Source organism: Eubalaena glacialis, chromosome 1, assembly GCF_028564815.1.
Source record: "Eubalaena glacialis isolate mEubGla1 chromosome 1, mEubGla1.1.hap2.+ XY, whole genome shotgun sequence".
In the NCBI taxonomy this organism is placed as follows: domain Eukaryota; kingdom Metazoa; phylum Chordata; class Mammalia; order Artiodactyla; family Balaenidae; genus Eubalaena; species Eubalaena glacialis.
This window is the reverse complement of record NC_083716.1, coordinates 137,310,224-137,321,001: the sequence shown is the minus strand read 5'-3', so window position 1 is coordinate 137,321,001 and position 10,778 is coordinate 137,310,224.

The window sequence follows — 10,778 nt, the reverse complement described above, 5'->3', positions numbered from 1 at the left end:
ACATTTTTCAATCAAACTTGCTCTGATAAAAACTACAACTTAAAGACACAAACAAGAATTAAGGAGGCTAAAACTTATGGGGGTCTGTCCTGGCACATTCCACTCTAATCTGCAACCTAAAAGCACAACTTGCTGCAAGGTTCTGTTTCCCTAGCAAGCAGACTTGGCAACGTAGAAATGCTGCCACCCTAAGGCCGTTTCATCAAACAGCAGCTTTAAATCTACTGCTAATGGTCACTAATATTCACAAGGACTGCAGGGCTGTAAATGACTCCTGCCCTCAAAAAATGTCCTGGGGTAGGGAATGGCCAAGAAAGTTCACAACACGGAAAACTTTTCAAGAAAACAGTTTGAAGAGGTAAGTGTTACTCACTCTGTGATTTGAAAAACAGAAGAACATGGATAAAAGCTCAATATCAGGAATTATTGCTTGGATGCAAATCCAAACTACAGATTTCGCCACCCAATATTCAAAATGCCATCCGTAAAATTCTACAAACAATGAATGCTGACGGGTTAGTGGAAAAAGGCATACCCAATATGATGTTGGTTGGATGTAAACTGGTAAGAGCTAGTCATGAGAACAGAATGGAGCTGCATTTAAAAGGTAAAAACTGAGCTACCATAGGATGCGGCCGATCCCCTAATGGGCCTATACCCTAAGAAGACCAGAATCGGAAAGGCACACACAGGCAAACATGCACTGCTGCAATATTTACAATAGCCAAGACATGCAAGCAAACAAAATGTCCATCAACAGAAAAATGGACAAAGAAGAAGAGGTATATGTACCGAATGGAATAGTAGCTTCGGGAAAAAAATGAACAATGCCATTTTCAGGACTAGAGATGAGCCTAGAAATAATCATATTAGGTTAAGTAAGTCAAAAGGGAATGACAAATATCCTATGATATCATTTATACATGTTATCCTAAGATTGCTACCAATGAACATATTTCCACCGAAAAAGACACTCACAGACTTATAAAACAAGCTAATGGTTCACCAAAATGAAAGGTGGGAGGATGGATAAATTAGGATTATGCGGCTAACATACATATACTAATGTATGTTAAATGTATATAAACATATAAAATATAAATTATATGAATTATATAATCACCAGTACATATAAAATATATAATGACAAAACACCTACCAAATAGCAAGGGAGGTCTACTCAACATTCTGTAATAACATACATGGTAACAGGATCCGAAGATGAACAGACATATGTATGAATCATTGAGCAGATTCTGTACAGCCAGACAATCACAGCACTCTAATCAAATTTACTCCGATAAGAAATAGAAATTAACTTTAAAAAACAAACCTAAGTAAGGAGACATAAACTTCCGGGGGCTTGTCCCAGCACGTTCCACTCTAATTTACAACCTCGGAACACTACCTCCAGGAAGACTCTGTTGCCCTAGTAACAAGAGTTGAGAACGTAATAATGCTGCCGCCTTGTGGCTGTTTCCCACAACAGCAGCTTTAAGTCCAGTGCTAATGGTTGCTTAAGAGTCACAAGGACTGCAGGGCGGTAAATAACACCTGCCCTCAAGAAATGCCCTGGGGTAGGGAATAGGCAAGAAAATTCAACACATGACAAATTTTTCAAGAAGTCAATGTGAAGAGGGAAGTTGTACTCACTCTTTTAAAAAAAAAGGTAAAGAAAAAAACATGACATGCCTAAAGCTCAGTATAAGGAATTAGTAGCCACATGCAACTCCAACCTCCAAAAAGGTTTCAGCTCACACCAGTCAAATGACCATCAGCAAAAAGTCTACAAACTATAAATGCTGAAGGGATTTTAGACAACTGTGTACCTTCTAGCTGCTGCTGGGATGTAAAGTGGTAACAGCACTAACGAACACTGAATGGAGCTGCTTTAACAGGGAAAAACTGAGCTACCATATGATGCGGCAGGGCACCTTTTGGGCCTATAATCTAAGACCACCAGAATCGGAAAGACAGAGGCAGGCAAATGTGCACTGCAGCAATATTGAAATAGCCAAGACATGGAAGCAAAACAAAGGTCCATGAACACATGAATGGACAAAGAAGAAGTGGTATATGGACAGAATGGAATATTACTCAGGAAAAAAAATAAAAGAATGGCACAGGCAGCACCACATATGAGCCTAGAGATAATCACACAACGTGTAGTAAGTCAGAATGCGAAAGACAAATATCCTAGGATATCAATTATGTTATCTGAAAATTCGTAAAAATGAACATATTTCCCCAGAGAAAGACAATCTCAGATTGAAAAGACAAACTTATGGTTAAGCCAAAGAAAAGGTGTGAGGAATGGATAAATTAGGATATTGGGGTTAACAAACATATACTAATACATATAAAATATATCATCCCCAAAGACCTACGGAATACCAAGAGTGGTCACTCAACACTCTGTAATAACCTACATGGAAAAGGACCCAAAGATCAATAGATATATGTATATGTGTAAATGAACAAGATTCTTTACACCTAGAACAAAAGACATTTTTCAATCAAACTTGCTCTGATAAAAACTACAACTTAAAGACACAAACAAGAATTAAGGAGGCTAAAACTTATGGGGGTCTGTCCTGGCACATTCCACTCTAATCTGCAACCTAAAAGCACAACTTGCTGCAAGGTTCTGTTTCCCTAGCAAGCAGACTTGGCAACGTAGAAATGCTGCCACCCTAAGGCCGTTTCATCAAACAGCAGCTTTAAATCTACTGCTAATGGTCACTAATATTCACAAGGACTGCAGGGCTGTAAATGACTCCTGCCCTCAAAAAATGTCCTGGGGTAGGGAATGGCCAAGAAAGTTCACAACACGGAAAACTTTTCAAGAAAACAGTTTGAAGAGGTAAGTGTTACTCACTCTGTGATTTGAAAAACAGAAGAACATGGATAAAAGCTCAATATCAGGAATTATTGCTTGGATGCAAATCCAAACTACAGATTTCGCACCCAATATTCAAAATGCCATCCGTAAAATTCTACAAACAATGAATGCTGACAGGTTAGTGGAAAAAGGCATACCCAATATGATGTTGGTTGGATGTAAACTGGTAAGAGCTAGTCATGAGAACAGAATGGAGCTGCATTTAAAAGGTAAAAACTGAGCTACCATAGGATGCGGCCGATCCCCTAATGGGCCTATACCCTAAGAAGACCAGAATCGGAAAGGCACACACAGGCAAACATGCACTGCTGCAATATTTACAATAGCCAAGACATGCAAGCAAACAAAATGTCCATCAACAGAAAAATGGACAAAGAAGAAGAGGTATATGTACCGAATGGAATAGTAGCTTTGGGAAAAAAATGAACAATGCCATTTTCAGGACTAGAGATGAGCCTAGAAATAATCATATTAGGTTAAGTAAGTCAAAAGGGAATGACAAATATCCTATGATATCATTTATACATGTTATCCTAAGATTGCTACCAATGAACATATTTCCACAGAAAAAGACACTCACAGACTTATAAAACAAGCTAATGGTTCACCAAAATGAAAGGTGGGAGGATGGATAAATTAGGATTATGCGGCTAACATACATATACTAATGTATGTGAAATATATATAATCATATAACATATAAACTATATGAATTATATAATCACCAATACACATAAAATATATAATGACAAAACACCTACCAAATAGCAAGGGAGGTCTACTCAATATTCTGTAATAACATACATGGTAACAGGATCCGAAGATGAACACACATATGTATGAATCATTGAGCGATTCTGTACAGCCAAACAATCACAACACTCTAATCAAATTTACTCCGATAAGAAATAGAAATTAACTTTAAATAACAAACCTAAGTAAGGAGACATAAATTTCTGGGGACTCGTCTCAGCACATTCCACTCTAATTTACAACCTCGGAACACTACCTCCAGGAAGATTCTGTTGCCCTAGTAACAAGAGTTGAGAACGTAATAATGCTGCCGCCTTGTGGCTGTTTCCCACAACAGCAGCTTTAAATCCAGTGCTAATGGTTGCTTAAGAGCCACAAGGACTGCAGGGTGGTAAATAACACCTGCCCTCAAAAAATGCACTGGGGTAGGGAATAGGTAAGAAAATTCAACACATGACAAATTTTTCAGGAAGTCAATGTGAAGAGGGAAGTTGTACTCACACTTCTACAAAAAAAGGTAAAGAAAAAAACAAGACATGCCTAAAGCTCAGTATAAGGAATTAGTAACCACATGCAACTCCAACCTCCAAAAAGCTTTCAGCTCACACCAGTCAAATGACCATCAGCAAAAAGTCTACAAACTATAAATGCTGAAGGGATTTTAGACAACTCTGTACCTTCTAGCTGCTGCTGGGATGTAAAGTGGTAACACCACTAACGAACACTGAATGGAGCTGCTTTAACAGGGAATAACTGAGCTACCATATGATGCGGCAGGGCACCTTTTGGGCCTATAATCTAAGACCACCAGAATCGGAAAGACAGAGGCAGGCAAATGTGCACTGCAGCAATATTGAAATAGCCAAGACATGGAAGCAAAACAAAGGTCCATAAACACATGAATGGACAAAGAAGAAGTGGTATATGGACAGAATGGAATATTACTCACGAAAAAAAATAAAAGAATGGCACAGGCAGCACCACACATGAGCCTAGAGATAATCACACAACGTGAAGTAAGTCAGAATGCGAAGGACAAATATCCTAGGATATCAATTATGTTATCTGAAAATTCGTAAAAATGAACATATTTCCCCAGAGAAAGACAATCTCAGATTGAGAAGACAAACTTATGGTTAAGCCAAAGAAAAGGTGTGAGGAATGGATAAATTAGGATATTGGGGTTAACAAACATATACTAATACATATAAAATATATCATCCCCAAAGACCTACGGAATACCAAGAGTGGTCACTCAACACTCTGTAATAACCTACATGGAAAAGGACCCAAAGATCAATAGATATATGTATATGTGTAAATGAACAAGATTCTTTACACCTAGAACAAAAGACATTTTTCAATCAAACTTGCTCTGATAAAAACTACAACTTAAAGACACAAACAAGAATTAAGGAGGCTAAAACTTATGGGGGTCTGTCCTGGCACATTCCACTCTAATCTGCAACCTAAAAGCACAACTTGCTGCAAGGTTCTGTTTCCCTAGCAAGCAGACTTGGCAACGTAGAAATGCTGCCACCCTAAGGCCGTTTCATCAAACAGCAGCTTTAAATCTACTGCTAATGGTCACTAATATTCACAAGGACTGCAGGGCTGTAAATGACTCCTGCCCTCAAAAAATGTCCTGGGGTAGGGAATGGCCAAGAAAGTTCACAACACGGAAAACTTTTCAAGAAAACAGTTTGAAGAGGTAAGTGTTACTCACTCTGTGATTTGAAAAACAGAAGAACATGGATAAAAGCTCAATATCAGGAATTATTGCTTGGATGCAAATCCAAACTACAGATTTCGCACCCAATATTCAAAATGCCATCCGTAAAATTCTACAAACAATGAATGCTGACAGGTTAGTGGAAAAAGGCATACCCAATATGATGTTGGTTGGATGTAAACTGGTAAGAGCTAGTCATGAGAACAGAATGGAGCTGCATTTAAAAGGTAAAAACTGAGCTACCATAGGATGCGGCCGATCCCCTAATGGGCCTATACCCTAAGAAGACCAGAATCGGAAAGGCACACACAGGCAAACATGCACTGCTGCAATATTTACAATAGCCAAGACATGCAAGCAAACAAAATGTCCATCAACAGAAAAATGGACAAAGAAGAAGAGGTATATGTACCGAATGGAATAGTAGCTTTGGGAAAAAAATGAACAATGCCATTTTCAGGACTAGAGATGAGCCTAGAAATAATCATATTAGGTTAAGTAAGTCAAAAGGGAATGACAAATATCCTATGATATCATTTATACATGTTATCCTAAGATTGCTACCAATGAACATATTTCCACAGAAAAAGACACTCACAGACTTATAAAACAAGCTAATGGTTCACCAAAATGAAAGGTGGGAGGATGGATAAATTAGGATTATGCGGCTAACATACATATACTAATGTATGTGAAATATATATAATCATATAACATATAAACTATATGAATTATATAATCACCAATACACATAAAATATATAATGACAAAACACCTACCAAATAGCAAGGGAGGTCTACTCAATATTCTGTAATAACATACATGGTAACAGGATCCGAAGATGAACACACATATGTATGAATCATTGAGCGATTCTGTACAGCCAAACAATCACAACACTCTAATCAAATTTACTCCGATAAGAAATAGAAATTAACTTTAAATAACAAACCTAAGTAAGGAGACATAAATTTCTGGGGACTCGTCTCAGCACATTCCACTCTAATTTACAACCTCGGAACACTACCTCCAGGAAGATTCTGTTGCCCTAGTAACAAGAGTTGAGAACGTAATAATGCTGCCGCCTTGTGGCTGTTTCCCACAACAGCAGCTTTAAATCCAGTGCTAATGGTTGCTTAAGAGCCACAAGGACTGCAGGGTGGTAAATAACACCTGCCCTCAAAAAATGCACTGGGGTAGGGAATAGGTAAGAAAATTCAACACATGACAAATTTTTCAGGAAGTCAATGTGAAGAGGGAAGTTGTACTCACACTTCTACAAAAAAAGGTAAAGAAAAAAACAAGACATGCCTAAAGCTCAGTATAAGGAATTAGTAACCACATGCAACTCCAACCTCCAAAAAGCTTTCAGCTCACACCAGTCAAATGACCATCAGCAAAAAGTCTACAAACTAGAAATGCTGAAGGGATTTTAGACAACTCTGTACCTTCTAGCTGCTGCTGGGATGTAAAGTGGTAACACCACTAACGAACACTGAATGGAGCTGCTTTAACAGGGAATAACTGAGCTACCATATGATGCGGCAGGGCACCTTTTGGGCCTATAATCTAAGACCACCAGAATCGGAAAGACAGAGGCAGGCAAATGTGCACTGCAGCAATATTGAAATAGCCAAGACATGGAAGCAAAACAAAGGTCCATAAACACATGAATGGACAAAGAAGAAGTGGTATATGGACAGAATGGAATATTACTCACGAAAAAAAATAAAAGAATGGCACAGGCAGCACCACACATGAGCCTAGAGATAATCACACAACGTGAAGTAAGTCAGAATGCGAAGGACAAATATCCTAGGATATCAATTATGTTATCTGAAAATTCGTAAAAATGAACATATTTCCCCAGAGAAAGACAATCTCAGATTGAGAAGACAAACTTATGGTTAAGCCAAAGAAAAGGTGTGAGGAATGGATAAATTAGGATATTGGGGTTAACAAACATATACTAATACATATAAAATATATCATCCCCAAAGACCTACGGAATACCAAGAGTGGTCACTCAACACTCTGTAATAACCTACATGGAAAAGGACCCAAAGATCAATAGATATATGTATATGTGTAAATGAACAAGATTCTTTACACCTAGAACAAAAGACATTTTTCAATCAAACTTGCTCTGATAAAAACTACAACTTAAAGACACAAACAAGAATTAAGGAGGCTAAAACTTATGGGGGTCTGTCCTGGCACATTCCACTCTAATCTGCAACCTAAAAGCACAACTTGCTGCAAGGTTCTGTTTCCCTAGCAAGCAGACTTGGCAACGTAGAAATGCTGCCACCCTAAGGCCGTTTCATCAAACAGCAGCTTTAAATCTACTGCTAATGGTCACTAATATTCACAAGGACTGCAGGGCTGTAAATGACTCCTGCCCTCAAAAAATGTCCTGGGGTAGGGAATGGCCAAGAAAGTTCACAACACGGAAAACTTTTCAAGAAAACAGTTTGAAGAGGTAAGTGTTACTCACTCTGTGATTTGAAAAACAGAAGAACATGGATAAAAGCTCAATATCAGGAATTATTGCTTGGATGCAAATCCAAACTACAGATTTCGCCACCCAATATTCAAAATGCCATCCGTAAAATTCTACAAACAATGAATGCTGACGGGTTAGTGGAAAAAGGCATACCCAATATGATGTTGGTTGGATGTAAACTGGTAAGAGCTAGTCATGAGAACAGAATGGAGCTGCATTTAAAAGGTAAAAACTGAGCTACCATAGGATGCGGCCGATCCCCTAATGGGCCTATACCCTAAGAAGACCAGAATCGGAAAGGCACACACAGGCAAACATGCACTGCTGCAATATTTACAATAGCCAAGACATGCAAGCAAACAAAATGTCCATCAACAGAAAAATGGACAAAGAAGAAGAGGTATACGTACCGAATGGAATAGTAGCTTCGGGAAAAAAATGAACAATGCCGTTTTCAGGACTACAGATGACCCTAGAAATAATCATATTTGGTTAAGTAAGTCAAAAGGGAATGACAAATATCCTATGATATCATTTATACATGTTATCTTAAGATTGCTACCAATGAACATATTTCCACAGAAAAAGACACTCACAGACTTATAAAACAAACTAATGGTTAACCAAAACGAAAGGTGGGAGGATGGATAAATTAGGATTATGGGGCTAACATACATATACTAATGTATGTGAAATGTATATAATCATATAACGTATAAACTATATGAATTATATAATCACCAGTACACATAAAATATATAATGACAAAACACCTACCAAATAGGAAGGGAGGTCTACTCAATATTCTGTAATAACATACATGGTAACAGGATCCGAAGATGAACACACATATGTATGAATCATTGAGCGATTCTGTACAGCCAGACAATCACAACACTCTAATCAAATTTACTCCGATAAGAAATAGAAATTAACTTTAAATAACAAACCTAAGTAAGGAGACATAAACTTCCGGGGGCTTGTCCCAGCACGTTCCACTCTAATTTACAACCTCGGAACACTACCTCCAGGAAGACTCTGTTGCCCTAGTAACAAGAGTTGAGAACGTAATAATGCTGCCACCTTGTGGCTGTTTCCCACAACAGCAGCTTTAAATCCAGTGCTAATGGTTGCTTAAGAGCCACAAGGACTGCAGGGCGGTAAATAACACCTGCCCTCAAAAAATGCCCTGGGGTAGGGAATAGGCAAGAAAATTCAACACATGACAAATTTTTCAAGAAGTCAATGTGAAGAGGGAAGTTGTACTCACTCTTTTAAAAAAAAAGGTAAAGAAAAAAACATGACATGCCTAAAGCTCAGTATAAGGAATTAGTAGCCACATGCAACTCCAACCTCCAAAAAGCTTTCAGCTCACACCAGTCAAATGACCATCAGCAAAAAGTCTACAAACTATAAATGCTGAAGGGATTTTAGACAACTGTGTACCTTCTAGCTGCTGCTGGGATGTAAAGTGGTAACAGCACTAACGAACACTGAATGGAGCTGCTTTAACAGGGAAAAACTGAGCTACCATATGATGCGGCAGGGCACCTTTTGGGCCTATAATCTAAGACCACCAGAATCGGAAAGACAGAGGCAGGCAAATGTGCACTGCAGCAATATTGAAATAGCCAAGACATGGAAGCAAAACAAAGGTCCATGAACACATGAATGGACAAAGAAGAAGTGGTATATGGACAGAATGGAATATTACTCAGGAAAAAAAATAAAAGAATGGCACAGGCAGCACCACATATGAGCCTAGAGATAATCACACAACGTGTAGTAAGTCAGAATGTGAAAGACAAATATCCTAGGATATCAATTATGTTATCTGAAAATTCGTAAAAATGAAAATATTTCCCCAGAGAAACACAATCTCAGATTGAGAAGACAAACTTATGGTTAAGCCAAAGAAAAGGTGTGAGGAATGGGTAAATTAGGATATTGGGGTTAACAAACATATACTAATACATATAAAATATATCATCCCCAAAGACCTATGGAATACCAAGAGTGGTCTACTCAACACTCTGTAATAACCTACATGGAAAAGGACCCAAAGATCAATAGATATATGTATATGTGTAAATGAACAAGATTCTGTACACCTAGAACCAAAGACATTTTTCAATCAAACTTGCTCTGATAAAAACTACAACTTACAGACACAAACAAGAATTAAGGAGGCTAAAACTTATGGGGGTCTGTCCTGGCACATTCCACTCTAATCTGCAACCTAAAAGCACAACTTGCTGCAAGGTTCTGTCTCCCTAGCAAGCAGACTTGGCAACGTAGAAATGCTGCCACCCTACGGCCGTTTCATCAAACAGCAGCTTTAAATCTACTGCTAATGGTCACTAATATTCACAAGGACTGCAGGGCTGTAAATGACTCCTGCCCTCAAAAAATGTCCTGGGGTAGGGAATGGCCAAGAAAGTTCACAACACGGAAAACTTTTCAAGAAAACAGTTTGAAGAGGTAAGTGTTACTCACTCGGTGATTTAAAAAACAGAAGAACATGGATAAAAGCTCAATACCAGGAATTATTGGTTGGATGCAAATGCAAACTACAAACAGTTTTCGCCACCCAATATTCAAAATGCCATCCGTAAAAAGTCTACAAACAATGAATGCTGACGGGTTAGTGGAGAAAGGCATACCCAATATGCTGTTGGTTGGATGTAAACTGGTAAGAGCTAGTCATGAGAACAGAATGGAGCTGCATTTAAAAGGTAAAAACTGAGCTACCATAGGATGCGGCATATCCCCTAATGGGCCTATACCCTCAGGAGACCAGAATAGGAAAGGCACAGACAGGCAAACATGCACTGCAGCAATATTTACAATAGCCAAGACATGCAAGCAAACAAAATGTCCATCAA